The 27,811-nt window shown below is 45.2% G+C and overlaps 1 protein-coding gene across 1 annotated transcript in view; it reads left to right on the top strand.

Annotated features, from left to right (window-relative positions):
* LOC108529690 (uncharacterized) overlaps nt 1-14,559 on the top strand; it is a 178,030-nt gene extending 163,471 nt beyond the window's left edge. Inside the window, exons 4-5 of the transcript XR_001885622.1 lie at nt 11,228-11,411; nt 14,418-14,559. The gene's annotated coding sequence lies outside the window, so the exon portion shown is untranslated. The remainder of the gene's footprint in view (nt 1-11,227; nt 11,412-14,417) is intronic.
* Nucleotides 14,560-27,811: the final 13,252 nt, after the last annotated feature.

Raw genomic sequence — 27,811 nt, 5'->3', positions numbered from 1 at the left:
TCTTTGTGAGACAATGTAGTTTCTATCATTCTTTAGTTACCTGAGACAGGCCAGTGTGGGCCACATGGGTCCCCAGTGGGGGGCGTGGGGGGAAGAGCAGTGGACTGTTACTCTGTATCAGGCACTGTTCTCAACATTTTACATGCTTTTAGTCAACTTGGCCTTACCGTGACCCTCTGAGGAACTAGAAAAACACCCAGCTCATATCACTCAGATGCTAAACAACAAGTAAGTCAAAAACTGCTTCCAGACTTTCAGAAAATCTTTAACTTCATCAAAGGGATAAATCAATTTGCAAGTGCTGTTGTCAGCTACTATCATAATAATTAATATTAGCCCCATTTTACAGATAAGAAAGCTGAAATCTAGGAAGTTTAAAAGATGTGCTCAAGGCTGCATAGCCAGAAAGTAAAGGAGACGTGAATTTCACGAGACATGGTTGAGTGTACTCGCCTTTTCCAAATGAATCTCCATTCCTTTAGAGATGACCTGGAGGATAGAGGATACTGTGTCCAATCTTCTTCCCTCCCTCCTGCTGCTCTGAGGTGATGTCACCAACGCCCCAGTGCAGATCCCCTGTTCCAGCAAACAGGTCCAAAATAGTGTTCTGAAATCAGGGGTCCTACATTTTGGTGGGAGAGAGCCCCAGGGAAGGAAAGAGGGATAAGTTTGGGATGCAGAATGGTCAGATGATAGAGATGAAGGTTCTACATGAGGGAGGGTAGATGCTGCTCAGCAGAGGCCACGGGGAAAATATTAGTGGTAATTGGACAAACTGGGCTGGTGAACCTGCAAGTCACCCTGGCAGGACAGGAGAGCCTCGCCCCCTTTGCTTCTACTCATCTGTTTTGATGGAAGGCCTCGCTCTCCAGTTTCCTGCCATTCCTACTCCATTGAAGGGGATTTTGTGGAGGGCTAACACTTCATTTCAGAAACTTGGGATAGATTGACTCTGACTTAAACTCTAAGGTGTACCTTGCAGAACTGGCCATAACTTATTTTATTTGACAGTGAAGAGTAGCAATGGAGAGTTCATTCTTATTTTTTTCTTTTCCCTCTTCTTAAGCAAGAGGTTTCTTGTATGTAGACTAGCTCTCATAACTAACATTTTGATGAAATTAGAAGCATACATATTAATGCCACTTGTTTTTCCAAATTTCCCAGAGAATGGTCTTGAAGTACAATGTTGTAGGTTCTGTCAAACTCACACGTAGGCTAGGAGCTGCTTGAGAGCTGAATTTATTGTCTGAATAGCTCCTTGTGCCCCGTGTTCACCCGTGTGGACCCGGCAGTGTTGCCCAGAGTCTGCTGAACCCTTGGTGGTGCCACCCTGTCAGGAATCCTGCCTGTGCCTTTGGCTCACGGCTGCTGATTGAAGTCTGTGGCATATGTCCCCTATATATAGAAATGCACATATCTATACATGGCTGTGGAGCTACAGATAGGCACACTGACACCCCCACACGTGAATCTGTGCAAATTTTTTTCTTGACTTTTTCCTTCAACCCAGTGATTTCCTAACGATCTGTTACCCATCTAAGACAGATTGCTTTTCATGGTTCAGCAGTCCCAGCACAGACATTCATTTTAATCAATAGAGCAGTCAAAAGAAATAATAGATTTACTTGTTTTTTTCTTTTTTTACATTTAATTGGAAATTTTCAAGTGATTACCAACTTGTGTAGATCTCAAAGTTTAGGAAGCACTGTTAGTTAAGCACATGGGCCTGGCATAAGTGCACACACGTCACCAGGCAGGATGTGGGTCTGCAGAGAGGCTGGGCTGGGGTGGAATGATGCAAACTGTTCCTGTGGAACAGCCTAGTTCCCCTCATTTCTCTCTTACATCATCAGCACTAAACTCCGAATTCCCAGGCATTTCTCTAGGACTCAGGGCCTATCTTTCATCCTCACCCTCATTGCCAATACCTTACCCAGGCTGGCACCATCATTCCCTTGTGCTGCTGTACATCTGGGCTCCTTGCCTTCAGTTCTTCTTCCAACTGTTCTTTGAATTAGCTTTCTAAAGAAAAATATAACCATGCCACTTCCTTACTCAAAAACTGTATGTAACTCTCCACTGCCATGTGGCTTTGAACTTGTTACTTAAACTCTGGATGTCAGTTTTTAAATCTGCAAAATGGGAATAAGAAGTCCAGATCCTTAGCAAAGCAGGCAGAGTTCTCAGCCTCTACTGAGTCACTAGTCTCTGAACACCCTACGCCTTTTCCTGTAACTCTGTCTCTATGGCAAACTTGTACCCTTCCTTCAAGACTCAGGTCAAATGCCTCCTCTCCTGCAAAGCCATCACTCTTTGGAAAATTGTGTCCCAGTTCCAGGTTCCCCCTGCCTGTTTGCTGGGCACTGTTTGATGACAACACTGGCCGTTGGTGGCCTCTGGGCTGTAGGCTCCATGATGGCAGTCGTGTGCCTCGTCTCTCTCTCCACCACAGCACCCAGCACAGTGTCTAGTGCAGAGTCCAGCAAACAGCATGGATGAGCGAGCAAAGTGTGTGACCTAGAAGGAGTCTGGATCAGGTAGCTATGTCTCAGCACTGCTCTTCTTTATGTTAAAGTCTTGCTTGGCTAAGAAACTTAGATGGAAGTTATCCTATTGGTTGATGTCGGTTGGATTCCAAAGCCCTCCTAGATCCCTGCAGGCAAATTATTAAGAGAGAAAACCACTTTGGGGGCCAATCTGGAATGGTTTGGAAACCTTTCTGTATTCTCCTTTGATGCCTTAAATGTGTAAATCATTTTATGGACTGTCCTGTATTTTGCTAGTAGGACTATGATTTTATGAGGTGCATGTTATCACTCTCCTTTCACTGGGGGAGAAACGGAGGCCTTAAAGCAGTGGCTTCTCAACTGTGTTTGCATGCAACATTACTTGGAGCAGCCTTAAAAAAACTCCTGCTATCCAGACCAATTATATCAGAATGCTTGGGGTGGGCCCAGGCGTCAGTTTTGTCAAAGCTCCTCACGCGGCTCCGATTTGCAGCCAAGTTGCGAACACCACCCTAGAGAATTTAGATTCCATACCCATGGTGACTGTGAGGCAGTAGAATCGATGCTAGAACCCCAGTCTTCGGTGCTAGGCCTCGTTCCAGGACTCACACTGTCTCTTTGTTATGACCGTGCACTTACTACAGATAATCAAGCTCCATCCCAGAGCATCTGCTCCCTGTGCTGTGGCAGGGGAGAGTCTTCTGGTCTCTTTTTCCTCAACTGTAAACTAGAGACACTGAAAATTCTCTTACAAAGCTTCTGTTTGAATCCAATGACATGAGGCCCTATAGATGGGAGCAACTTTTAAATTACAGGGTTGTGTAATATTATAAAATGAAGAAATAGTAATCCCATCATGAAGATAGATCGCTTTGAGCAGATTGGCTTCTTATGGGAGACTTGGTGTGATCCTGAGGCTGCTGGAGCTTTGAGGTGGACGGATGCAGCATTCTCCTCCACGTAACCGTCTGGGAATGGGAATTTTCAGCACCAAGTATGTAGAGCTGTCCTTTAAGTCTCACCTGAGACAGGGTATCTTCTTAGTATGTTGTTCCAGTCAGCTTTCTGCTGCCAAGGATATAGTAATTTGCCTACCCCTGAAAAGAGACCAAACGCAGACAGAGTATTCTGCAGGCAAAATCATACTTAGAGTGTCTCAGGTTATCAGAGTAAGTGGTAGTTGTCTGATTAGAAAGTGGAAAGATATTATTCAGACATGGATGTATCTGTAATCAGCAATGATGAAAAAGGAGGTATACAGGAAGTGAATGGTAATTAGAGAGGACTTGGGGGACATTTTTGCCTAGGTGTTATCGAGTCTCTCTTCTGCCTAGAGAATGACCCATTGCTTAGAATTTCCAGGGACCTGGGGACCCATTAGCATTGCAATTGTCATATAGCTTGGAAAGGTGGCTGCAGGCATTCTATTTTTGGAAGGATTCAAACAGCGTCATTCTTGAAAAGATCTTGTAAGTTTGGTATCGGATCAAGAAAAATACCGAATAAAAACCTGGTCTTCACCAGTAGTTGCAGAGGATAATTAGGCTAAAGCCTCCTCCTTGCCTGTGTTCAGGAGAGTTGTTCTGAGAAGTCCGAGACTGAAGGGATTTTGAGATGAAGAATTGCACTTCCAAGGGAAGGAAGACAAGTAATTTGATCTGGTTGTGGGACTATCAGACCGAAAGCATGGAGACCTGATTCAATTTCGCATCTGCCAGCTGACTGACTTGCAAGGTCATCTTTTTGTTTTTAGGCTTATTTAGCTCTTAGCTACTAAACAGACATATATTGAGAATCATATATGGAGAGTCAGAAGAAATGTCATCTGACTCTTGTGAACCCTGAAACTTAACATTTAACACATAAGTATATTTGATGGCTTATAAAAGAGCCCAGTTTTCTACCCTGACCGGTGGCCCTAGTGTCTCAACAAAATAAGCATCTGAAAGTTCACGGTGTTCTGGGAACATGGCCCCAGTGTGAACAGTGGGTACACCCGTGCACAGAAAGCCACCATCGATACTTCAGTGATTGAGAGACCTCTTTTTTTGTGATGATATATAGCCTGACCTCAGGAACTGAGGATGTGCAAAGACCCTCTCCCTAATTAGGGTCGCTGCTTCTTCACTGGCAGCAAAGCACAGACAACCTTGTTTCATATGCAAATTGCAGGAAATGTTCTCCCTGTCCCTGTAGCTTCCCTTGATTTAGGAAGTCATTCATAGCCCCACTATTGTCTGCGTCGGGGGGCTGGGGTGGAAGGAACATTCACAGGCCCTCCTCACCCCTTTAAATGGATGTTTAATAAGCTTGGAAATGCAATTGTCTCCAAGAAAGCCAACACAGGAGAATTAGAGCCTGTTTGCTTAGATGAATATGAAACTTCAACATAGTCCAAGAAGACCCCTGCAATCCCTGCTAAATAAGATTTGATTTCTCTTTAAGCTGTTTTTAATAGCTGGAATTACAGAACATTGTGTTTACCAGCTAATAGATTTGTGAGCAGGCGGGCGGCTTTGTCTTCAGGGTGACACCATGTACACCTGTATTCACGAAGCCACCCCTCCCATTGGTGGAAGCTGAGCTTATTGCTTCTGGAGTGTCTTCCCTGTCTGCTTCTCTCTCTCTTCCTATTTTACCATCATGTCTCTGTCCCTGTCTCTGTGTCTTTCTTTCTCAATATGTTTATTTTGTCTTTTAGGGGCAGGGGGAGCAAAGCAGTTTTATCCAAATTCTGCTTTTAGTCTGTTATGTTTTAGAACCAGGAAATGGGGAAAAAGAAAGAGTCCTAGACAACTTAGCTCTGATAATTCATTAAGAGAAATGTAGGCCCCAGGCAGGCCAAATGTTAATTGCCCCCAGGAGACCAGGCCTTCCACTGTGCATTTTGTTCTGGGATGTGGCCCAGATCACAAAACACACAAACTTACAATCTAAGCCTCAGACCATGCGGAAGAGTCAGTCTGCTCTTTAAAGCTGTGTCTTCCACCCAAAAATATGAACAATTAGTTATAGTGATCAGTATTAATAAAAAATAGTATTAGTGTTATCTTTGAGCACTAACAATGTGTCCAACCCTGAATTTTATATGCATTTAGTCCTCTTGACTGCTTTTTTATATGGATGGAATCATTCCCATTTTACACATCAGGGACCTGAATGACTTCCTCACACTGAGGCTGAGGCAGAACTTGCAAAGGGCTGAGCAGGACTTGAACACAGGACCATCTGACTTCAAATGCGATGCTCATAGACTGCTGACAATAGGCACCTGCACGGCATGGGCTGCCTCGAGAACTCTTCTGAACACTGTGTCTGCATTTACACATCCAATCTTCACAACAACCCTATGTGGAAGGCACTTTCATTTGTTCCCATTTTCCAGAGAAAGAAACAGAGGCACAAGAGGTTGTGAACCTTGCCCAAGCACATAGCCCTGGCAGGACGTGAGGTCTGGGGCTGTGAGCCCAGGCATGCTGCTCCAGGGTCTGAGCCCTGAGACCTCGATGCGATACTACCTCCCCGCTAAGCTCCTAAGCTCGGAGAGAGCTTCTGCAGCTCCTGAACCCACTCAACAAATGCATGTTAAACACCTATGAGATTCCACACTGTGTCCGGGTCAGGAGACAACTAGAAACACCACTCCTACCTTGGGGCTGAGTGGGTGGGTAGGGAAGTGCAAAGGGGCTGCCCACTCCCCTTTCCTAAATGCCTTTCTGCACTGATTTTGAAATTTCTGTCTTTAAATGAAGGCTGCTAAGGCTGAGATATCCTTTTGTTACGTGCAGTTATTTGGGCCGACTTCTGCAATACACAGGATGGGTTGTCCCTGGTCTAGTGCCCTTCTGAGGATGGTCTTGGTCCCTATGCTAGAGAGCACAGTCCACAAGTGAGTGGAGAGAGGCTGAGTGAGGAAAGAAACCCATAAACCCAGTAATGTACCCACCTTCATCCATCTATACACCCACCCACCCATCATCCATCCATCCATCCCCCCACCCACCCATCCACCCACTTATCCACCCGTCGTTCATCCATCTTCCCCTCTACCCACCCGTCATCCATCCATCTATCCTCCTATCCACCCACTTATCCACCCATCATTCATCCATCTACCCATCCACTCACCCATCATCCATCCATCCACCCACCCACTTATCCACCCATCCACCCTTCCACCCATCCTCCCATCCATCCACCCTTCCATCCATCCTTCCACCCACCTATCTATCTATCCACCCACCCATCCACCTATCCAACCATCATCCATCCATCCATCATCCATCCATCCATCCATCCAAAGTGAATGGGCTTCTTGGCTCCTGTGTGAGAGGGGCCATGTTAGAGGCAGGTACTCAATACAGTCCAGTGGGGAATCAACAGAATAAGTGGTTTTCCTAGAAGGAGACAGAGTTAGAAAACCTTCACAAAAGGCTTTGTGATCTTTTGGCATCTTCTTGAAAGGGGAGATGTCAAGAGGGGTTCATGAATATTTAGAATTCTCTGGAAACATCTCTGAGACCTGGAGTGGTGGTATCTTTTCTCTTTTGATCCTGCCTGTGCTCGCATCACTCATCACACCCCACCCATCAAGGCAGCCTCACATCTCCCTTTACTCACCTTGTCAGGTTCCCCTTCCTCATTCACAGTGTGTCGTGGGAACGTGAGAAATAACAGATGCAGCAAACAGTATGGAAGCATATTAATACATCATTTTAAACTATTAAAATTGATATTGGGCTTTTCTGCAATATTTTATCATTTATAATTTATTAAGCATGTTATTTGTCACCTGGTTAAGCAAGAACAACCAATATTTCACTGGGGGATCTGATTTCTCAACGTGGGATGGAAGAGGTGGAGTCCTTCCCACGGAGAGTGATAGGATGCCAGCCTGAATGTCAGCTGGCAGCTTGACCTCGTGGTTTCTTAGTTTGTTTATGGAATATGATGACAGCCCAAAGCCCTCTGAATACCTAGGACAGGCAGAGGTATGAAAGGTATGAAGAGTGCACATACTTTCTCTCCTTCATGTGTCTCCCTTCTCCTGGGGCAAGATGGGGGGTGGGTGATTCCCACTGATGCTGTCCAGTCTCTCCTGCACTTACTGGCACTCACTGAGTAGCCGTGGAGTCCTCCAATGTGCCAGGCATGGTTGGTAGCAATAAGCACACATCACTAAACAAAACAAACCATGGTCCCGGCCCTTGTGGGGCTTATCTGCTAGCGGGAGGAGACAGATAATAAAAAATAAGCACACCGATTCTGCAAATGTGATAGTAGATTAGCAGGTGATAAGTGCTGTGTCTTGGCTAGAGCTGCTATACAAATGACCATAGCCTGGGAGGCTTAAACAACAGACCTCTATTTCTCACAGTCTGGAAGCTGGGAAGATCAAGCTGCAAGATCAAGGCTTGGCAGAGCTGGTGTCTGGTGAGGGCTGCTTCCTGCTTTGCAGTTGGCTGTCTTCTCCCTGAGTCCTCATGTGGGAGAGAGGGAAGGGTTCGAGGGAGGGAGAGAGACAGAGAGAGGGGTAAACTTTCTCTTGTCTCTTCCTATAAGGGCACTAATTTCATTCACGAGGGCTCCACCCTCATGACCTGATCACCTCCCAACGGCCCCACCTTTTAATACTCTCACTTTAGGAGTTAGGGCTTCAACACAAGAATACTAAAAAGACAAAATGTTCAGTCCATACCACGCTACATAGTACCAAGGATAAAAAAGAAAGCAGCAGAGAGTGTGGGGTGGGCTGACTGGTAGCCCTTTTGTAAGCAGCAATGCTATTTGCTACACACCTTGTTTCTGCGTTTTCCTCACTGAACGGCATTTGGATCTCAAAGAATTGGAGCCATGTATATTTTCCCACGTTCACAGATCCATGAGGTGTCCCTCAGAAAGGAAAACATCATCGAGGGACGACTTGTCCTGGCCTGTGACACCCCCTCTTCCACTGCCCACCTGCTGCCTGTGCCACCAAGAAGGACTGTGCTGGCTCCTGGGACCTTCCCTCCCATCTTTCCAGGAGGAAGAGCCAGGTATAGGTTGGAGAGGCCAGGTGGAGCACACCTGGCCATGGGGCTGCAGCGCTGTCCCCTCTTTCCAGAGGATGTCAGGGAAAGCCAGTGGACTGGAAGTTGGTGACGTCTGGCAGTTGCTGACCACATCTAGCAAGCCAAGGAATAAATCTGCTTGGCAGCACGGATGGCAAATGGCTGCATCTGGACAGCTGTGTGGCCCAGCCGCTTCCTCTTCAAATTGGTGCCGCCCACTCCTCAATGCCTGGCTTGGGGTTATCTCTGGACAAACATGTCAAACCAGGAGCTTCATTCCTGGAAGCTGCGGTGAACTTCTGGAGTGAAATGAATGTGTGGATGTCGGCCTCCCAGAGCTCCTGTTTAGCTGATTCTATGGGCACGGGTCTCTGATCTGAAGCATCTCACCGACTGCATCTATGAGTCAGGCTGTGCTTCTAGTTTCTGGTCATAGGATACCTCGGAGATGGAAAACTAGGCGGAACCTGGACATCCCACCTTTGTAAGCCAGCAGAGCCACTTAAGGCAGAGCTTTGGGGGTATGGGATGGTTAGGAATAAGTGAATGAAAGAAGGAAGGAGTTTATAGTTAGCATGCAGAAACGTACACAGTCTTGGTGTTTATTATATTTATCACAGTCTTAGGCGGAAGATCTGGCTTCTCTGGTGGAAGTGTGTCAGTCGCACAAATGGCATCTACCACGTGTCTCGAAGTCGGGGAGGAATTGAGCCCATTCACTTAGGAGGTGAAATGGGATAGCAAGGGCTAGATGTTTTAGAGACAGCTCAGTCTTTACCAAAGGTGTCTTGTCCTAGGAATCTTTTAGGGAACTTGATACAAGTGTTCATTCTTGGGCTGTGCACCCCCAAACTAATCAACCAGCCCTCCAGGGGAGGAGCCTGGGAATTTGCCTCTTGAACCAGCACTGCAGTGATTCTTACAAGAGGGAGCATGTGGCTCTCAACAGGGCGCACATTAGAATTAATCAAGGAGCCCTTGATAATTGCTGGTACCCTGGCCTCATCTTGGAGAGTCAGTTGTATTTCATCTGGTTGGGGGCTGCGTGTTGCAAGTTCTAAAAGCTCCAAGGTGTTCTTATGCGCAGGTAGGGGAGGCTCCTGTGCGCGCTAGACAGTTGAGGCGTCTGCCTAGAAGAGTGCAGGAGGAATCTCTTCCTTGCTCGCTCACTGTTTGCCTCTGGGTGGGTGACTTCTGCTCTTGGAGCCTCACTGCATGAAGAGGAGGTAGTGTCCCCGCGTGGTCCAGCTGAGGGTCCTCTGGAAGAGTTGATGAGCCCCTGGGTGTGAGCACCCTCTTCCACGGACCCCAGCTTTGTGGAGTAAGCCGCCAGCCCTGCAGCACCCTTTGGGACTGTTTCTGCTCCTCTCCAGCCATTCTTTCTTCTGAGGTCTGTGTCTGTCTGGATGACAGATGCAAAGGGCACAAGAGTCTGGGACAGGCAGGGACCCAGGCAGGTTCTGACTGCTGCTGCGTGTCAGGTAATGAGGAGGGAGGGCTCTGGGCAGGCAACCGCTTCCATGCAGCCTTGTCCACCTCCACATTCTCCTGACTTATTACATTGTAATAAATTGAACCATTCCACTTCATTATTTCACATATGAGGAGATTTATAGATTGTCCTGGTGGCTGAAGAGGCAGTGATTAAGGAAGCAGCGTGCTAATGAATAAGGCTGGGCACAAAGCCGTTTTAATTAATGCACAGCCCAGGGGCTGTAAACCGCTTGCTGATAACAAACCTGCCCCTCGAAGAGTTGAACTGACAACTTCCTACAGAATAAAGGCTGATGGTGACATGGGGGGAGTCATTCAAGTGACAACTAAGGCTGCTAACCTCAGTCTCTCTCCCTACTCCTGGGCTCACTATGGCAGAACCACCCAACACATATTTACTTATTTTTTCCTGCAAAATAGTTTCTACTCTCTGGTTCCCTGACACCCCACTGTCCTCCACCTCCCCCATGGAGCATCCCAGGGGCTGCGGACATTAGGATCATACTCGAACTTCCTGAAGGTTTTGTTTGGTCAGATTCATGGAGGGGAGGATGCCTGTTGTTCTTCACAAAGCCCCTGTGATGTCATTCTTTTCACCCAAACTTCTTCCAGAGCTCTGGAGATTTAGTCAAGTGCAGTGTGCTTGAAAAGATTTTTTTTTCTCTTTCCTTTTTCACTTTTGGTGGAACAATCCCTGTTGGCAGCTTGGCTTTGGAGGGTTTCATCTTACCAGTAACTTGGCTGCCGTGGGCCTGGCTTCCCAGTGTGAAGGTGCAGGGTTCTCTGAGCGAGCCCACGCATTCTGCATCCTTGTCACACTGCTCTACACCCTGGGGTTTTCAGTAAAGGCTCTTCCCTGACAAATTAAGTCCAAAGGGTGACGGGAAACACAGTAACCTTTCTATGTTCTTTCCGTGGTTTCCTGCCAGGATTTGCTGTTTGGAGACACGGGAATGCTGCACTAAGATGACTTTTCAGTGAGTTGATAAGTGATGCTTTCGGCCACGACACAGAGCATTATTAGTAGTGCAACTGACTAACATGAAAAATAGTGATTCTCATAACAAAAGGAATGTAGCCACAATAAGAGAAAAATCCTAGCCAACAGAATAATCTGAAGGAAAACGCTATTGATAATGAAATGGGGTTTATTGAATTAACTGTTCCATTTAGCAGACACATGAGCAGAACCCAGGATGGAAGAATGTAATCACCAGCGTGACTCCAGTGATGGAACTGAACTAGATGTGGAGACTGGGGAGCAGCAGAGTCAACTCAGTTATCATCTCGGCGGCCGGGCTGCCGTCCAGCTCGCAGAAGCCATCTGATCTGGAAAAGATTTCCAACGCCTGCTGGAGTAAGTTTGGCAATAAGTTGTTATTGCATCTGGCCTCCTACCTACAAAAACTACCCCGATGGAAAGGTGATACTGTGTGATGAGTTACCCCGTCCTCCTGCGACTGCTCTCTCTGTCATGTTTTCAGAGCGGCCCTCCCAGTCAGGAGAAGCAATCGCATTCCATCTGGGGATGTCTGAGAGGAGATGCAGAAGCCAGTAGTGATTTTCCTCCCCTGCCTCTTCCCTTGAATAAACACACTTGGTGCATACTGGCCCTGACTCTTGGCTGTCCCCTGTGGTGCACGGCTGGGTCCTGGTGGCCTCTCTGTGGCTGCAAGTCCCCCCCGGGTCTACGATGTCTCTGGGCCCCCCTCTACTCTTGCTCGCTGAGCTGTGTCTTTCCTGCTAGCGCTGTCTCCATTCTCCTCTCACACACAGTCTCTTCTCCCCCACACAAGGCAGCTGCAATATTTGCCTAAAAACTGGAAGCTTTAAGAAATTCCAGGAGGCTGAGGCAGGAGAATCGCTTGAAGCCAGGAGGTGGAGGTTGCAGTGAGCCAAGATCGCGCCACTGCACTCCAGCCTGGGTGGCAGAGTGCGACTCAGTCTCAAAAAAAAAAAAAAAAAAAAAATTCCAGAGAAGTGGGTGGGTCGGGGAATTAATGTCTTAATATAATATATTAAGAACAGATTAATCCAGAAATAACAGCAATAGTACGTTTTCTCCTAACCTTTCATGAACGATTCCCATGTTATTTAAGTTACCTGCTTTTTTATGTTACCTCCATTTGAGACTTGGAAAAATTGAGGCACCGAGGAGGTTTGTGACTGAGCCAGGATTAGTGGTACAGTAGAGGCAAAACAAAAAACGGTGAGACTCGAAGCAGGAGCTCGCCCTGGAGAGACCTGCTGCCTTGGTGAGCTATACGCTATTTACCTCTGATTTTTAACGAGCAGTTCTGAGTGATCACTGGGCATTTTATGACTAAGATAGGGAGGAGCCTGAGACTGAGAGCTTGGGCAGGAGGATGACCGGCAGAATTTTGTAATTTTCATGTAATTATACTACGTCCCACTTTCTGCAATATCCCCAGACTGCCGGGTTGCCTGTCAGATATATTTTAGAAATGAAATTGAGGAGGAGAGTGCATTTGGGAAATAATAGAACTCAGTTCTAAGTAACATATTAAGCTTAATTTTTAATGGTGGAGAATCTTATGGACACACCATCTGTAAATGTTGAAGATTAAGTGACACAAAACACAGGAATTTTGGCTGGCAGAGCACACAGCATGGTGGCCCAGCACGCCTCTAAAATCCAGGGAAAATGGCTTCTTAACTCACGCTTACCTGCAAAACCTACTCTGGCCCAAGTATAACGAAAGGCCTGGCTGGGAAGGAGGATGCCAAAAGAAACGAATCCAGCAGGAGGACTCAATAGGGACGGCTGTTTTCTGCTTTGCCTGAGCAGCGCTGGCTCTTGAGAACTGCTGGAAACTAGGAAGAAAGAGGGTGGGTTTATTTCCTGGGACTACAGCTGTCTGTGACACCTCCGTGGAGGAAGCAAACCTTCGTAATTGAGGTTTTTAAAGGACATATAGATATTGTTTCTTTGCCCTTAAATTCACTCACACGGATCAGAATGTCAGTAATTTTGGCCATCTCCAGCTGCCATCTCCAGCTGCCTTCTGCTTCCTTGTATTCTTTCTAAGAGTGAACTTACTTATCCTTCCTTTTCCCTTCTTGCCCCTTAGATTATTATGAAAGGCACCGTCACTTCTAGAGGAGGCTCTCGTGTTTAATATGCTTTCCAGCACTTTCTTCTAGTTCCTGTACCATTGAGCTGACCAGAAAAATTGAATCAATACATCTGCTTAAAAAGATATGAAATTCAGTATGTTGAAAGGTCTGTCAAAGGTCAATCAAAAAGGTGTGGCAACCGAGGAATACTATGCAGCCATAACAAAGAATAAAATAATGTCCTTTGCAGCAGCATGGATGCAGCTGGAGGCCATTACCCTAAATGAATTAATGCAGGAGCAGAAAACCAAATATCACACCTTCTGACTTATGTGGGGGAGCTAAACATTGGGCATGGACATAAAGATAAGAACAGTAGGCACTGGAGGCTACTAGAGGGGGCAAGGAAGGACAGAAGAAAGGGCTAAACATCTACCTATCAGGTACTGTGTTCACTACCTGGGTGATGATTCAACTGAAGCCCAAACCTCAGTCATGCAATATATCCATGTAAAAACCTGCACATGCACTGTGGGAGGCCGAGGTAGGCAGAAAGCCAGGAGTTTGAGACCAGCCTGGCCAAGAGGGCGAAACCCCATCTCTACCAAAAATACAAAAATTAGCTGGGTGTGATGGCGGGCCGCTGTAATCCCAGCTACTCAGGAGGCTGAGGCACGAGAATCACTTAAACCCGGGAGGCAGAGGTTGCAGCGAGCCGAGATCATGCCACTGCACTCCAGTCTGGGCGAGAGTGAGACTCTATCTCAAAACCAAACAAAAAAAAACAAAAACAAAAACAGAAACAAAAAATACCCCTGCACATGTGCCCCTAGAATCTAAAATTTTAAAAAAGGGGTGGCAAACTCAAAGGCCCGAGGGTACTGGCATTTCACATAAGTGAGTGAGATAATGGACATCCAGCGATGCCAAGTGGCTCACACTAAGACCAGGTGTGACACATCCAGCTGTAGTTACCTTTTACAGCATCTTTCCAGGTAAAGCCAAATGACTCCAAAACACCCAGAGGGCTGTCAGTTGTTTCACATGCAGTTGATTTGTGGTGCTGGTGGCTATGTGTGTCCAGACAAATGCACCTCCAAGCTGCAGAGACAACCTGGCTTCGTGGCCAAGGAAGCACAGTGGTGACACATTTCCCTGGTGACCCTCATGTCAGATGGATGTCTTTTAATCGTTTCCTCAACAAGCTATCTCCTATCACTAGCCAATCCTAAAATCTCTCCTTCCTCTGTTTTTTCTTTCCTACTTCTTCTATTTTTTTCCATAGGCTGTTTCCATACAGGCAGAGGCCAGTGTCATCTCCAGCACCTGGGAGACATAAGAGAAAGAGCCAGTGGCCTTCCTCCGAGACAATCTCAAATGAATATGCTTGACCCAGACAAGGGAAGGATCACACAGACTCTGTCGAGGTATGTGGCAGTTGATAAATCATTTTCAACAAGCTATTATTCTCTTACTTAAAGCATTCTTGTTTCACTGTAAACAGCTGTTATTTTCTTAGTTGGTTTCACAAAACATCCTACTATTCCCATCATTGCAATTAGTTCTGATACATTTAGTGTCTTAGTCACCTTTCAACTCCATGGACTCCGTTTCCTAAGTGCCATGAGACGTGTTCCTGGGGAAACACTCCACCCAGGCAGTGATTGAGAGCAGGAGGAGAGAAGCAGGGCCCAGTGGCTCCATAGTCAGGTCAGAGGCCTCAGCTGACCCCACAGGGGGTTCTGGAAGCTGGCTTCATCCTTCAGAGCTGTCCCTGATCGGTGCAACAGGCCAGGCCTTTATTCCACCTTGCTGATCCCTTAGCAAGGCTGCTTCTCTGGCCCGGGCCTTCCTGGGGAGGGACACAGCAGTGAGGCGGCTGCAGTGCTCCTGGGGGTGGGCTCCCCTGTCTGGGCCTGGGGTCTGGTCTGTGCACCAGGAAGTTTGTGTAAGGGGAAGATTCCCACCTCATTGCTCTCTGGTCGAGATATTTTGTTTGTGAAGTCGCACAGGAGATAAGATTAACTTTTGGCTTTAAGAGTGTGTAACACTATCTTTTCTATGGCTAAACAATATTCCATTGGGTATGCGCGCGCACATGTGTGTGTGTGTGTGTGTGTGTGTGTGTGTGCTGAGGGGGCACTTTGGTTGATTCTGTATCTTTGCTATTGTGAATAGTGCTACAATAAACAGGCTAGTGCAGGTATCTCTTTGATATATTGATTTCTTTTCCTTTGGATAGATAACCAATAGTGGGATTGCTTGATCAAATGGTAGTTCTATTTTTAGTTTTTTTATTTTTTATTTTTTAATTTTATCATGATGTCATTTGCAGCAACACAGATGGAACTGAAAGTCATTATAAGTAAAATAAGCCAGGCACAAAAAGACAAATATTCCATGTTCTCATATGTAGGATCTAAAAATTATGAACACATAGAGGTAGTGTAAAATATATCACAGATACTGGGACAGGTGAGTGGGGTGAGGGGAAAGGATGAAAAGAGGTAGGTTAAAGGGTACCTATAGTAAGATAGAAGGAATAAATTCATGGTTTGATAGCTTAGGATGACTATACTTTACAAAAATGTATTTAAGTGATGGATACCTTAAATATCCAGACTTGATTACCACATTATATTCATGTAACACAACATCTCATGTACCCCTATAAATATGTACAAATAAAAAACACATTTGTAAAAAAAAAAAAAAAAAAGAAAGAGTGTGTAACACTGAAACTCCAGCCTGGCTATGATGTATGGATGAAACATCAAGTTCTCTTTCTTTACACCCTCCCTTTTCACCCTTTCTACTTGCTTTCTGTACAATTCTGTGACAATGTGCATGGTTCTCTCGCCACAAAGCCTCTGTTGGCTCCCTGACAGCATTTTGTAGCTGTCTGTAAGTGACATCTAAAGCCTGTTGCAGGGAAACAGAATGACATGCCACTGTATTTTGGGGATACATAGAGCATTATCTGAAAGACTACTCCAGAGGAAGAAGTTTACAACACGTGCTTGCCTGTGCTGAGGTTGTTAGGAGGTGTGGGCTCCTTCGCCCCCATGTCCCACTTAGGAAGGTTCACCTGGAAGACGTCCCAGACTGGATTCTTAATCTGTGCTTCACATTTGCCAACTGGTTCACCAGCGTCTCTCGTCAGCGGTCTCTCGCAGGTATGGCTGTGGTGGGTCGGCATCCAAGGGCGGGGCAGAGATAAGCCACAGCGCTTCCAGGATCCCACGTAAAAAGAAAACAAAATACAAAAGATGGTGCTGCGACCTGCGGTGTTGATATTTGCGGGGTGATGGATGAACGTGGCGAGCCAGGCAGTGTCGCCTGATCAGGGTGAAATGGCTGAGCAGAGGAGCAGTGAGTGAATCAATCATGGGACCCGCTCCACCCGCAGCTGGGTTCATCAGCTTCACAGCCTGTCTCTAGAGGCTTATAAATTACCCCTGATGGAGGGCTGGCATGTTGGGCCAGGTTGTGGTGACTTCTCCAGCAGAGAGCAATAGGCTGCGGTGAACAGAAGCAACAGAACTTTGATGAACTCCAGTGAGACAGCTGGTGACGCAGTCCTGCTTGCTTTGATAAACCTATATATTTTGTGCCTAAGCTTAAATCCTCCAGCAAAAAAACAAAGACTTGGAGTTAATTTAACATACCTATGTAGTGTACCATAGCACTGGAGAGCGTGGCCTCCTTCAGTCCTGGCCTCCCTTGCTAGTTGTATGACCCGGATGGTTTACCTAATTAACGTCTTTGTCCCTTGGACTCCTTACTTTTGAAAATGGCAGTAATAATGCATGGAGCCGCTTCCTTATGAAGCTCTTAGTTTTTCATAGAATTGAATTAGTTAATATTTATAAATCAGCATTAATAATTTTAGCAGTTGTTATTATGGGCTTAGATCGTATTGCCTGGTCAACCTCAACGCCACTCAATTTTGGAAGACTAGCTCATCTCTTCCTTTGCTGAAAAACAACATCCTGTATGTCACCCTAAATGACATGTAGCCACATCTACTCTTACTTCCTCTCTTTTAATCGACAAAATGAAGTGTGTCTTCTGTTCAAAGTCAGCCTTTCTGTCTGCGACTCTTCACCTCCCCTTCCCAGTCTTTCTGTGTTGACTCCATGTCCTACATTGCCAATTACTGTTCTCTCTCTTCATGGTATTTTGTTTCCTTTCTTTCTTCTTTTTCTTTTTGGGGCAGAGTTTCACTCTTGTTGCCCAGGCTGGAGGGCAATGGCACAATCTCGGCTCACCACAGCCTCCGCCTCCCGTGTTCAAGTGATTCTCCTGCCTTGGCGTCCCGAGTAGCTGGGATTACAGGCACGCGGCACCAAACCCGGCTAATTTTGTATTTTTAGTAGAAATCGGGTTCCTCCATGTTGGTCAGGCTGGTCTTGAATTCCCGACCTCAGTTGATCCGCCCGCCTTGGCCTCCCGAAGTGCTGGGATTACAGGCGTGAGCCACCACGCCCAACCTGTTTTGTTTTCTTCCTAATAGTCTCCCGTCCTTATCCTCTCTAGATATCTAATTCTCTCCAGTTCAAAAACAACAAACAAATTAAGCAAACCTCTGTTGATTCTGAATCCTAATCTAGTTACTTTTGTATTTTTCTCTCTCATACTCATCTAAACATTTCAAAAGAGTATTCTAAACTTTATGTCTCTACTTCCTCACCTTTTAGTCATTTTTCTGTTTTACCAATAGCATCTTAATTATTCTATTAAAATGTTAAAAGGATCCTGATCTGTTGAAATTATTCTAGCAAAGTCACCAATGATTTTTTTATTGCCAAATCCAATGAACAATTTTAGTCTTTATTTTTTTAGTCACTGCTGCTGATAATTCCTTTCTTGATCCTCTATTCTCTTGACTTACATTATGCCAAATTATTCTGATTCCTTAAAGATCGCTTTGGGTTCTGTGTTTTTAGTGTAGTTCCTTCTAAGTAGTCTCTAGTATGATTTTAATTACATTGTTGCATGTAAGAATTCCTTAGAAGAATATTTTTAAATTTCCAAACAGTAGGTATTTGTTTACTTATTTTGCTGTCCTTTTTTTTGTTGTTGGTATCTAGTTTTATTACAATCAAGTCAGAAAATGACCTGTGTATTTTGGAACATGTTGAAGTTTTCCTTTTAGTTAAACTATGATCATGTTTTTATCAATGTTTGATGGGCATTTCAAAAAATACATATCCTCTTCTTTGTATGTATACGCATATATGCAGATACATATGAGATTTGTTAATCGTGTTATTCAAATACTGTCTACCATTACTTTTTTGTCTATTTGGTTTTTCAGTTCATGAGAGTTTCACTAAAATCTCCTACACCATTTACTTCAAATATCTTTCTCTGTTCCTATGTTCAATGCATAAATGTTCATTACTGTGATACCTTCTTGGAGAATTGTACCTTTTATTTCTATAAACTATCCCTGTTGTACGTTTCCCTCCTTCACTTGAATGTTACCTCTTTTGCCTCCTTCAAGAGCCATTCTGCAGGGTTCCGGTCTGGCCCCTGCACTCTCGTGTTACCCATATTCCCTGAGGAGGCCCCCGTTCTTGGGTGTCAAATGCCTTATACAAACACACACACACACACACACACACACACACACACACACACACACATATACTGATATTCAGATTTAAAGCCTGTGCAGACATTCACCCGTTTCAGACCCACTGTGCCTGGCTTTCTGATGAGCCTCTCCACCTGGATACTGAGGTCTCAGAGCCCTGAACTCAGTATGTCCAAAACTGCTCTCACCCTTTCACCTGTAAACTTCTCTGGAGCTATCTTCTGGCTCCTTTCATAGCTTCACCATTTACCCAACCATCAGATAAAAACCTTAAGAGTTGAAAAACTTAGGTCTATTGACTTTTGGGGCACAAGGAAAATAATCTGGAGGAAATTGTGATTCATACATTAGGGAGAAATTCCCTTCTTAGTTTTCACAGTAGCTTAAATGAAAGAGTGATGACCACCCGACCTCAGATGGCCACGTAGCCCTCTCTTCCAGATGAAATCAACCTGAGCATTTGAGAATGGGGGTCCTAGCTGAGGCCGCAGTGGTGGAAATCAAAGACCCCAGGATTGCCATCACGAGTTCTGAATCCAGGTTAACTACTAGGTGCTCTTGGGCTATTGGATTCTGAGATAATCAATTTTTTTTATCTTGGAATTATTATGAAAATTAAATATGTTCATAAGGATGGACGGTTTTTTTTCTTGAGTGTACCAGAAAAATGATTTTCATTAGTTCCTTATCTGATTTCAATGATTTAGAAAGTTAATGAACACATGTACAGACTGACCTGTTTAGTACTCAAACACCATCAAGACCATCTTTCTCTGATGTAGCCCTATATCAAAACACAATGGCTGTGGGCCCTTAAAATAATGTCTCCTTTATTTAAAGATATGTCTACCCTCATTTTTCTCTGCCTTTGATAAATCACCTACATTCATTTAACCTTTTTCCTGAGTTTTCACTCTCCACCCCTTTAATCATTTTCACTGCTCTGTCTTGGACCCCCTCCAATTTCTCTGTACCTTTTGGAAAATTAGAATCCCCAAACTGCATATAACACTCTAATAAGGGCCAAGTCAATGCCAAATATAGCTCATGACACTCTTTCTTGTCACTTGAGTGACAGACAACACTGTTAAGACTTCTCAGTAGCTTAACAGTGTTAAAAGACACACATCTACATTGCAGACCCCAAGATCAAGCTTCAAGGATGTGATCGGCATGCACTCGTGGAAGAAACTTAATGCTGTTATTGACCCTCTCTGGAGAATGAGAAGATGTGCCCAGAATTTTTAGAGGATACAGCCTAATGTGTCTCATGCATGGACCCAAGGGAGCCATATTCATTCGGGGTTTGGGAGAAAAGTGCAGTGTTTGGACTTCCAGATTTTTGATAATAATAGAGACAATTCTCCTACCATTAGACCCCTACCATTTCAGGGTCATCTTGATATAGTTACACAGACTCTAGTTATTTAGCTTGCATGATTACTCTAAGTTTCCTTCTTCCACAGAAAGAAAGCATTTAACTTTCTTAGTTTAAGAGCAGAGGGTTCCACAGGGACTAGTGAGAAATAGAATCTGGAGCAGGAGGCAAATTAGTGCTGATAAGTGGCCTGATGGGTGTCCTGGAAAGTCTGAAATATTGGAGGCTCATTACATGGAAAGCAATGTGCTTCAGTGAGCTGTGGAACCAGTGACGTAAAGAAGGAAATTACATTGGGAGTGGCGGGCAGGGGGAGAGAAGAATTTGGTTCAGAAGATTTTACCAGGGTTAGAAGTTTAGGGACATTTAAGTGAAGATAGAAAGTGATGGTTTTCAGAAAGAAGGGGGATTGGGCAGTCCAGCATAGAGGTGCATTATTCTAGTGTGTGATTCCTCCAGCCTCCTGCTGTGGAAAGCGGCTAAGCAGGTGGAAGATCTTGCAGCCAGACACCTGAGCAAGCGGCAGAACAGGCACACAGGTGTTCAGTTGGCATCTTGGAGGCCAAGAAGGTTGACAGCAGGGTCACTCTCTGCTAGAACCCAGAAGCGGAAATGGGAGACGGCAAACCATGCTGCCGACTACTGTCTTTCTCAACTGGCTCATGGCAGGAACCAGAGCCGTTCCTCTTCTTGTCTCCTTGCCTGGATGAGGCTGAGCTCATGCTGAACCAGTTAAACTTTTCCCACAGTTGGGAATGATGGAGAGTGGATTGTTTTGGCTAGAACTAGATGAGGACAGGTGGTGCCACCTGCTACAAGTGATTTCCTTCCAGTTGGCTCTAGAGCCACCATTCTTGGTCTTTTGCAGTTTGGTGGGGCTGGTAGGGAGGGGAGGGAAGGAGAAGGTGGTGGGTAAGGGAGAGAATCTGGATTTGCAGTGAGTCATAATGGGCTTTCACAGGTTGGCAACCCCTTTCAGATACAGCAGCAGATGCATTGGCATTGAGAGATGATTGTATAAGGACATGTTTGAATTACTGATGTTCCAGGATCCCTGTGGTGGCCCTTTCTACTGCAGATGCTTGAGACCTTTCCACACTTCATCAAGGTGACAAAAAGTGCTTATCATTTTAGAAGGCTGCAGTTCTTTGGAGCCAAGAGTCGTGATAAGAAGCCATCAGAGAGCCCTGTTCTCCTTTATCTATTTCCCCTTGTGGAAAGCCCTCTGCCCACCAGTCCAGACACAAAAGCTGTCCAGGAGCTGCCTTTGGGCCTTCATGTAGTTCAACCACAGCAAGCCATTTGGACAATTTTTCTCTGGAGCAGCAAGTGGGGTATCTAAAACTCACCTCATTAATCATTGAAGGTGGCACTCTAATCTCTTGCAAGCCTGGTTGTGTCTGAAAGCCCATACCTCCACGCGGGGGTCTAGTGTTTGAATACAGACGTGCCCAGTGTTGAAAGGGTTCTCTTGTGGGGCTGCTATGGCTGAGGGCAGCCTGCTGTAGACCAGCTCTCTGAGCTTTCTCTGTTTCTCAGCTGGCGAAGGAGATGCCTTGTTTATAAATATCGGGGAGGAAAAGCAGGTGCAGGTGGCAGGGCCACCGTTGGAGGCAGAGAGGAGGTGTGGTGGGCAAACCTACCACGCATAGTTGGTGATTGTTCAGATGGAGATCAGAGACTCCTTCAGCTTCCAGGGGCTGTTTCTGACCCTGTAAGGCTGCTGGGGGCCACTCTGGCTGAGATTCTGGGGGCCTCTTGTCTTCCATTACTCTTGTCTGCTGTATGCACCTAAACCCATTTACAGTTCCAGAGGGCAGGGGCAATGAGACACACCACGCCCCTTCCTGAGGGATGGCCTCACAATTAGCGAGGTCTACCTCGGCCAGACACTAAGGCTTGGCATACATTATGTTTGATCCTCACTCTGTCCCTATGGGATGGGTATTATTTCCATAGTAGCTTGAGCAGGGGCACAGCAGGTGGGGGTAACTGGGAGATAATAATGTCCCTGGGGTAGGGATGATGACTGTATGGGTTAGAAGGGCAGGGAAGAGCGGGAATGCTGCCAGGAGGGGCAAATTAAACAGAAGCAGCCAGTGTGTGGAGTGTGGTCTCCAGGCTTTCGAGGGAGAGGCCTGTGGCTGAAGCGGGAATCCAGGCAGATTTTGTTTTTCTGGCTAATTGGACGCTTGTTCACAGTGTCTTCCCACTCACGGAACCAGGCAACAAAGAAGTCTGTGGCATTCACAGGAGGGAAACAAAGCAAAACGAAGCCCCGACCAGTGCAGTGCTATTAATTCAAATTAATGACCCTCACCTACAAATAAAGCTGATGCCTGGCAGATCGCTGGCTCTTGGAGAGCTGCAATGAGAACAAACAGGGGCTTTGCCGTCTGGCCAGGCAATCCATGCCTCCTGCCTGTCGCTGGCCGCCCCGCACCCACCTCTTACAGGTGTTACCTGTCTCCTGCGAATTCTCCCGTCCCACTCCCCACTTCCCTGGGGGGTCTGCCAGTCCAGGGTTGGCCTGGAGGGTGGGCTTATTTCATAAGAAAGGCTGACTGAAAGGGCCCAGATGCAAAGTTACACTGCTCTGTGGAACTGGGAGGACACCCACAGAGAGACGTGTCTGAAATGGGTGGAGGTCCCTGGGCATGGCTGGCCGGGGCGGGTGCCTGATTGTCATTTAGGGACATTTCTGCCTTGATCTGTCGCTCTTATTTATCTCTGCCAAAATAAAGATGTGTTTGATGGTAAAGATTTCTTTTATTCAGCCTCTCAGGCACTCCAGCATGGTAGTTAGAGATGAATACAACGTTGCCCTTAAGCTACAACCTGATCTTCTCAAAAACCCTTTGAAGAAGGTAAGCGTAGTTTTACTTTAAGACTGGGGACTTAGGGAAGTTAAGAAATTCTCTGACAGTCACTCAGCAAGTACATGTTAAAGACAGGGTACAAATCCAAGCCCTCTCATTCCAAAGACTTATTTTAATTTTAATACCTATCTGGTGTTTCCCCCTTTGTTTGCTTCAGCATAAAGGCAGAACGTTAAAATAACTGATTTTCAGAAAGATCACAGAGAGTCAGAATTGGAATCATCCTTGAAAATCCCCCAGTCTCCCTCCCAGACTTCGCAGAGTGAAGCTGGGGCCAGGGCAGTAAAGGGGAGAGGGTGTCCTGCCCTGCACGTTGCAGTGAGGTGGGGGTGTCATAGGCCTTCTCTTTCACCCAGGAGAGATTCTCAACAGGGGAAAAAGCCAGGGCATGTGTGTTTCCATGCACGTAGCCGCACGCATGAACACAGGCACATGGACCCCAAGGCAGCCTGTGTTGTTTTGCCGTGTATGTCCTGCCCCTCTGTCGTTCTGGTAAGAGCTGTATTCGATCCTGAACTAGCTTGCCTGCAAGCTGGGATCTTTGTCTCCTGCTCTATCTGAGGGGTCGGGGGAAGCCTTTCTTTAGAGTAAATGGAAATCCAGAGGATCCCTGCCCCACTCTGACCCAATCCCTGAGGATTACTTTTTCAGAGAAATTCAAACCCTGATTTTCTAGATTGCATCCTTGATGACGAGAGGCATTGCCGTTTAACTCACATGTTTTCTCTTCTGTGAAGAAGGAATCTCGTTCTTCGTAAGCGCTTCCATATATCTAACTACAAACATAAAGCCCCTGAAAAGTTAGTGGATCTTGGATTTGTCCCATGTTTGCTAATTGCCAGAGACCTTTCTGTTTAAACAAGTGCTTCTTTCATTGCAGTCTTTGCACAAACACAGCTTTGGAGGGAGTTTATATTTTTAGGGGAAAGTAAAGCTCTGCGTTGTGCTGTACTAGCAACTGTGGATGATGTGAAGTTCTGGTTGCCAGTCACAGTGTTTCCTGCTTTAGGAGCTGCACCCAAATGCTTCTCTTGCTATTTCACTTCATTCTTTCATTCATTCATTCAGAAAATTCATACTGAATACCTTCTGTGCACCTGGCACTGTGCTAATTGCCGAGAATATAGAGGAGAAATAATTTCTAAACAATTTCCCCAAGAACTTCACAGCCTATTGAGGAACAAAGGCCATCACACAGACGTTATACAGAAAACAATCGTTTGAAAAGTGCAAAGTAAAGAAAAGGGACTTCTACCCTCTTCAACGGGTGCGGAGAAGGGAGTTATAGCAAAGCTTCCTGAAAGAGGAAGTTAAGTTATAACTTAAAATGAGGAACAGAAATTAGCAATGTGGAGAAATGAGGGATGGTCAGTGCAATTTAAGTTGAGAGAGTAGTGTTTTAAAAAGGTTCATGGCCGGGCTCAGCATGGAGATCGTCTAAATATTTGGACCTGGACATCAGGTGAGCTATTCCAGGGAGAGCACATTTGCTGGGGCGATCCTGGAGCACATAGATTTTAATGGATGGGCAGGATGAAGAAGAGCTCATGGAGCACACTGGATTCCAGCCACTAGAGACCAGGGGAAACCAGGGCAGAGAAGTCAAAGGAGGGTAAAATTTCAAAGACAGAGTTGCTAATAGTCTCAAATGCTGCACAACGATTATAAAAGATAGAAGATGAAAACTATCCATTGAATTAAAAAATGGTAGAGACTATAGTTGTCTTTAGGAAGGGAGGAAATGGAGTCACTTCTCTCAGAAAGCCAGGCTGTGAAGCAAAGGACAGAAACGAATCAGTAGATAGACAGGCATGTGAGACTGAGAAGCTGATCACCTCCACACCACATAGTTTAGGTGCTGCATTTGTGGTGGCCAGTCTTAGGGAAGAGGATGGTAGTAAAAACTGTAAATCATGAACTAACCAAACAGCAGGATGATTGGTTTGGGAAGGGAAGGAAGTTACTCCAAGGAGATCAAGAGAAAATAGCAAAGCTGGAACTACTCATTGAAAATAGTTTCCTGATTCATATATCAGGAAGAGTTTCTGATTGTGTCTTATAGTGTTGTGATTAAGAACGTGGGCTCTAGAATCAAATTGCTTTGGTTCAAATTTTAGGTCTGCCGTTTACGAACTGTGTGAGCTTAGGAGCGTTGCTTGACTTCTCCGTTTGCTTGTTAAGTGAAAATGGTGATAGAACCTCCCTTGTAGGATCACTACCACAATGACAAATAAATGTATTTTAAACACTGCATATTTTCTGAAACACAGTAATCATTCAATAAATATTAGCTACATTCTCCTTATAATAGTTTGCATCTACATAGTGCTTTTAATCATATGTAATGTTTGCAGCTTCTGCACACGTTTATTAACACTACAGAACAAGAAAGACTACTAACTGTGAAAATAGCATGGTGTTACATCTACATGGTTCTTCCACAATTTAAACCAACTATGGGAAGACTGAGACCGCGAGATTTAAGTAGCTTTTCTGAAGTTATACAGCTAGTAGGCAGAGACATAACTTATCCCTGTATTTTCTGATTTTATGTTTGGTGTTCTTCCTCTTACTGATTATTATAGAATTTCAGATTTCAGGAGGACTTTTGGTTAGTGATTGGAACAAGAGGGACTTGTTATATTATCCCCACCAAAATGCTATTTTTATTAGTATTTTCCTCAGTCAACATTTTGGTTAGTATATCTTTTCACACTTTTACTTTCAACGTATCAGCACTTTTTAAAAATGTATGTTGTGTATTTTGCATTTTCTTGTATGGTATCTGGCCCATAGCAAGCACTTCTCTTTCTCCTTTGTTGAACTTCCTTCCCCTTCTTCTTTGCTCTTTTTCCCCTTCTTCTCTTCCTGTCTTATTTTCTTGGTCTCATTTCCTTAAGATAATGATCCTCAAACATAGTATTCTTTAGAATCTCTTGAGGAACTCGTTAAAAAGAAGAGTCCCGGGTTTTACCTGAGAGATTGTGATTAATTAGGTCTAGGGTCAGAACAAGAAGGGGCATGTATTATAAAAATCTCCATTCCACTTTGGGAGGCTGAAGCAGATAGATCATGAGGTCAGGAGTTTGAGACCAGCCTGGCCAAGATGGTGAAATCCTGTCTCTACTAAAAATACAAAAATTAGCCAGGCAGGGTGGCAGGCGCTGTAATCTCAGATACTCAGGAGGTTGAGGCAGGAGAATCACTTGAACCTGGGAGGTGGAGGTTGCAGTGAGCTGAGATTGTGCCATTGCACTCCAGCCTGGTGACAGAGTGAGACTCCGTCTAAAAATTTTTTTAAAACTCCATTCATTCTGTTACTGGTGGACCTTCTCTTGAAAATAGGTTTTCCTCAGTGTTTAGGTTAAATCCATGGAAAGAATTACAGTTGCTGAATGAATATATTTTCATTTTGGGGAAAAGGACATAAAGCCACAGTGTTGGCAGGTTCTGGCCCTTCATGGGATTTGGAATTTGGAGAGAGATTTGCTAGTTTTACTATCACATGTGGAAAGCAGCTGATCCAAGAATGGGATAGCAAAGGGGAGGTGACTTCTGCTGGGAGAGCTGGAAATACACTTGGCTCTGAGGGAGGCAAATGGGGTGCACTCTCGTTTCAAATAGGCCGCTGAAATAGCTCTGGTTAGGGATGAGTTTAATGAGTCCTGCCGATCTATTTATCCTTCCATTCAATAAGTATCTATTGAGACAAGTATGATGAGAGGAAATAAGAATATAATGATAAGCAAAACCTAAGCCTATTTCCAAGAGAATCACAGTTTAGTGGAAGCAGGTAGGGGCTGGGGGAGGAAGTATGGTGAAGTGGAAGAGACAGGAATAAAAGGTGACAGATGGGTGAGGCTACAATTGCCCTGAAAGTTCCTTGGGAGGCTTCAAAGAGAAGTTGAAATTGATGCTGGCTCTTGGTGACTAAGTAGAATTTCCCCCAAAGTGGAAGAATTTATTGCAGCTGATGAAAGAGCTTGATGGACAGTTATATTAGTATAAAATAGCATGATTGTCGCTCATCACGGGGTTCAGTGAATAATTTTCAGAACCCAAAACTAATACTCCTTAAATCACCTTTCTGGTCTCTCTTTCAAGATTCTGCAGCATCGGTGGTGAATTATCTGTTTCTCCGGCCAGCATCGGTTGCTCCTCCTCAGGCTGCAGTGGCCTCTGGTTCCCTCCTTCCTGAGTGGTCCGTGGTTTGCTTGTCTCGCTACGTTTCCATGCCCTCTCCAGCTCCTTGCGATCAGCGCTTCTTCCTCACTGTCTCCTTCAATTGGCCTCTCTACTTACTGTATTTGACTGCACCCACCTTTCTGTTAGTCTCTCTTCATCCTCTTCCAGCTGTGCAAAAACAGCCAAGTCATCTCAGATACTGACTTATTATTTTCTCAGAGAGTTAACTTCTTTCAAAGGAGTGTTGGTCTCTGAAGACGATGAAGGGGAGGTTGCCGATTGCAGGGACCTCATGGGAGATCATGACTGATGGTGAAATTTCAGCGTGATGATAATAAGGACAATGATACTATCAAAACCTGAGATTTAAGGAATCCCTTGCAAAGGTATATGGGAGTGTGTTGAGGGGCATCTCTTCTGCTGTAGCATGCTGAGCAGCAGGTTTGCAAATAGTACTGCAGTTGCTTATCTGGAAGGTCTCTCAGCTTCAAGAAGATTGGGGCTTAGAATGCCGGATAAATCTCCTGCCAAGTCAGCAAATGATAAAGTCTGTCAGACCGTGTGACTCACCAATACTTCAGATCTCTGTCCATCGCCGCTTGACTGCACTTACGTTTGGTTTCCATTTCCTTCCA

This window comes from Rhinopithecus bieti, unplaced genomic scaffold (assembly GCF_001698545.2).
Source record: "Rhinopithecus bieti isolate Rb0 unplaced genomic scaffold, ASM169854v2 scaffold_6481, whole genome shotgun sequence".
NCBI lineage: Eukaryota > Metazoa > Chordata > Mammalia > Primates > Cercopithecidae > Rhinopithecus > Rhinopithecus bieti.
The sequence above is the reverse complement of the archived record's forward strand: the minus strand, read 5'-3'. Positions and strand labels throughout refer to the sequence as shown.